Below are 3,979 nucleotides of genomic sequence, written 5' to 3'. Positions count from 1 at the left end.
TTCTGGAACAAAATAAATGTTTTTCATTGAAATGCTGGCCTTGTTAATTTGGAGGAGAAGCCTTGGTATTTTCCATGACACCGTAATAGTCTCAAAATTATCTTGCCAAAAATATTTATGCCAAATTTATTTTTAAATGAGTTGCTTTTCTGAAAATTGGTGCTTAAAGTGGCATCTGAACATCTAAAAAATAAATACAATGCAATTAAACATTATGAAGAATAGCAACCAGTGGTTGCGGCTGCCATACTGAATCATAAGCAGCACATTTTCATTTTCCATCATGCTGTCCAAGGCTACTGTATTTCCACAGTTTACTTGAAGACCATGACACGAAAAGAATCCCTCCAAGTTCAGTAGGACCACCAGTTGCAGTGATTCTTCTGCTTGGGGAAGAATGGAATTACCCTGTCTTTGGTAGAACTATGTCTGCTGACCATCTGGAAATGTGTGCCTGATTGTGGATGCCCCTGTGGTAGTGCTTGTTGCTATTGGTGATTTATCATAAATACGGGTTGGAAGTCTTAGATTTAAGAGGGAAAATAATGCTCACATTGCAGAATATGCACACAGTCATGTCCCTCTCAATTAGAATTGCAGGAGCAACCTCCATATTCCTGTTATCCAGGCTAGCATCCCCAAAGTGCTTCTCTGGAAGGATGGGCTGGCCAAATTTTACTTTGCAATGACTTCCCAATTCCTAGGAATGCTATGGACTACTACAGAAGCTGTCATGGCCCTGGGCTCTTCTGGCATAGTGTTCGCCAGCTTGGCTGGCTAGACTTGGGTGCGAAGACTGGAGTGTGGAGCTGCCGGCCAGGTAGCTTGGAGCACAGGGTTTGCACCTAGTGGACCAGCTGATCTAGTAAGGTAGCTTTCTCAAGCCTCAGCCTAAACAGGCTGGGTGTTAAAACTGGCTCATCTGCACTTGCTGGTGTTGAAACTCTTTGAGGCTGTGCTGTGTTCTGGTCAAGGTCCTGCAAGGAAGTACCACTCACAGCATTCTGCTCTGGATCTACAGGGAAGTTGTATCAGCCAGTCTGGCACTCCACCTCCTTTGTGCAACCTCAGTGTGGGCATTCTGACGTCACTCTTGTGGAGTGGGCGAGAGAGTCCTTGGAGTCTATGGACCTGGGTTCATGTCCTTCCTGGCAGAGGCCTAGTGGCTATCTCAAGAGGCCAGTGGCACAGTCTCTCTTGGAGGCTCTGGCAAGGTGGCCTCTGGTGCTTCTGGAGCATGATCAGCAGGTGCCTCTGCAGTATCAAGCCTTCCCTGATCCTGCTGGCCCTCCTGGTTCACTGGCCTTGGCTCCTCAGGCTCTTCCTCTGAGCCCTCCCAAGTGAGAGTCACTGGGCTGGTTATGATGTAATGCAGTTTATAGTACTTACTGTCAGATTAGGACTTGGGAGAGTTGGGTTCAAATTCCCATTCTTCCATAACACTCACTGTCTGAGCTTTGACTGATGAGTCTCTCCTGGACTAATTTGTCTTATAGCAAGAAACAGCTCCATCTGGGGAAGAGGGAGGTAACAAGTGCAGCAAACAGCCTTAAGTCAGGTGAAGTCCTGGATGGTAATATATCTTATAGCCCCAAAGGAGCTAGTGGCTGAGGAGTGTAGAGGGAAGGGAGTTTTAGGCAAGTTCTGCTAAGTTGCTACATGAATAAAATGTTACTAGAAGGTATAACTGGGCTCAGATCTTGTCCTTCAATCACAGACCATCATGACTACCCATGTGAAACAACACACACAGTTTCAGTCTTCTGTTCTTGATGATGGAGGACTTTGTTTTGGTTTTTAAATAAATTGGTCATGGACTAATCTGGGTTGCATATTTATATGAGTTCTGCAGTAAATGGGATGTGTACTTTTTTTTATTTCTCTCTTTCTTTGTCATTTATAGTCCACCTTTCTCACTGAGAGCCAAACTAGAAGTGATGCCTGCACAGGTTGGACACTTGTCAGCTTCCCTCAAGTTTTGATAGGAAATGTAAGCAGCTTGGCAGAATGTTGGACAAGTGACAGTTGAAAAGTCCATTGGACAGCAGTCGGAGAGCCACGCTGCAAGACCAGGACGCCTACATTTCCCATCAAAACTTGAGGGAAGCTGACAAGTGTCCAACATGTGTCAGGCATCACGTGTAGCTTGGCTATGAGACTCAAGGCAGATTACATAGTGTGAGATTAGCACAGTCAATATCGAGGACATTTCAATAAACAATGTCATAGGGTAAATAAATGCAGGTTTACAAAGACGTAACATTAGCAAAAATCCAATACAGAGTTGAAGAAATGCTGAAACAGGGCATAAGTAATTCTAGGTCTGACATTAGACAACACAGAACTACCCAGTCGGGTCATACTCAAAGCACCTGGTAGTACATAGGAGCACACAGTTAAAGCAACAGATAGGACGTAAGGTAGTATGTTGGTGAAGTTTATGGCCCCTATCTCATTACTAAAGCATCTCTTTGAGATCATCTCCCTACAATACAGCCTTCCTATCTGGGTAAAAAGCCTTTTTGAATAAATCAGGTTTTCATCATTTGTGGAAGGCCAAGAGAGTGGGGGCTCTCTTTACATGCTCAGGCAAGCCGTTCCATGGAGCAGAGGCCACTACAGAGAATGCATGTGTATGGACAAAATATCTGCTCTGAAACTGCCAAAACCAAAAAAAATGATGCTTTATTAGACAATTTAGTCAAAAAAATGGCTATTAAGATAAACCTGAAGATACAACCCTCACTTAATGGCCAATTTAAAGAATAAAATCTGTGAAACTTTGTTATTAGTGACAATAGTTTGATAGTGTGTAGGCCACTAGGTGGCAGACATAGCCTATGAATTTCGCATAAACCGATCATGATGCTTTGCTTGTTAACCATATAGCACAATTTAATAGTTTTAATATCGCTGCCCTTGAAGTTAGGCATAATTAATTCTTTTCATCCATCTCTTGTGATTTTGTAACGTGCCACAGACATGCCTGACACTATATGAGCTTTTATTTCAGAAACCCAATTCAGGACATTTAAAAGTGCTGAGGTCCCAATCAAGCGCTTTTAAAAGTGCTGAGATGGTGGGGAACTGGGACTTTATAATTAAAGTTGCAAGCTGTTCTGGGAATCAGCAGACCTAGATGCCCTGAAAAAAGAGATGAACATGCAGTCCTCTGTATTTGCTGACAGAAGCCAGGCAACTCAAGGCAGGTAGAAGGACCCAGGGTGGTCATCAGAAGGTCTTTGGCCAATGTGGAATAATTTACATTGCAGAAGGTTATTACAGCACTTGTATTTTTAAAAAACTTTCAAGATTTCAGAGTTCTTGCAGTGATATCCTACCAAAGGCTAGCTCAAGGAAAACTCGTTGCAGCACTCCTAAAAGACACTACACAAGCAGCAGCTATGCAAGATACTTGTTGAGACTGGCTTTGGGTGAGATTGAATTGCATAATGTGCTAAAGAGGCCAAAATTAGCAAATCAGCCTTTGAGAGACTTATTTAAATAATGTAAATTTGGTAAGAGTCGTTTTTAAGGATACCGTGTACGCACATACAACCTGCATGTAAGAAAGAGCCAACACATGTTCACTTTACAAATAAAACCAGGACCAGGAACTGGATAAATATGAGGTTTCAATCACATGTTCAGCTGTACATGTGTTGAATGTAACATGATGATTACTATACGTGCATATCAAGAACCATAAAGAGTTCATTGTACGCGGATTGTATGCGACTTCACTGTAATATAGAATCACTAGCCTGATGCCCGTGCTTCGCTACAGTATTTAACTACTTTAAATCCCGTTATAATACTCATGGATATGTAACATTTTTTGGTGGGGGGGGGGGTTTGAGTTGGTTTTGTAGTATAATAGCATAGTACCCGAGCTTCACAAAGGTGTTTGAATAAAGCGAAGCCTATTGATGCTGAAAACTGATGAAGTGAATTTCGAAATGTAACATTTATTGAAGAG

Source organism: Eublepharis macularius, chromosome 7, assembly GCF_028583425.1.
Source record: "Eublepharis macularius isolate TG4126 chromosome 7, MPM_Emac_v1.0, whole genome shotgun sequence".
Taxonomy (NCBI): domain Eukaryota; kingdom Metazoa; phylum Chordata; class Lepidosauria; order Squamata; family Eublepharidae; genus Eublepharis; species Eublepharis macularius.
The sequence above is the reverse complement of the archived record's forward strand: the minus strand, read 5'-3'. Positions refer to the sequence as shown.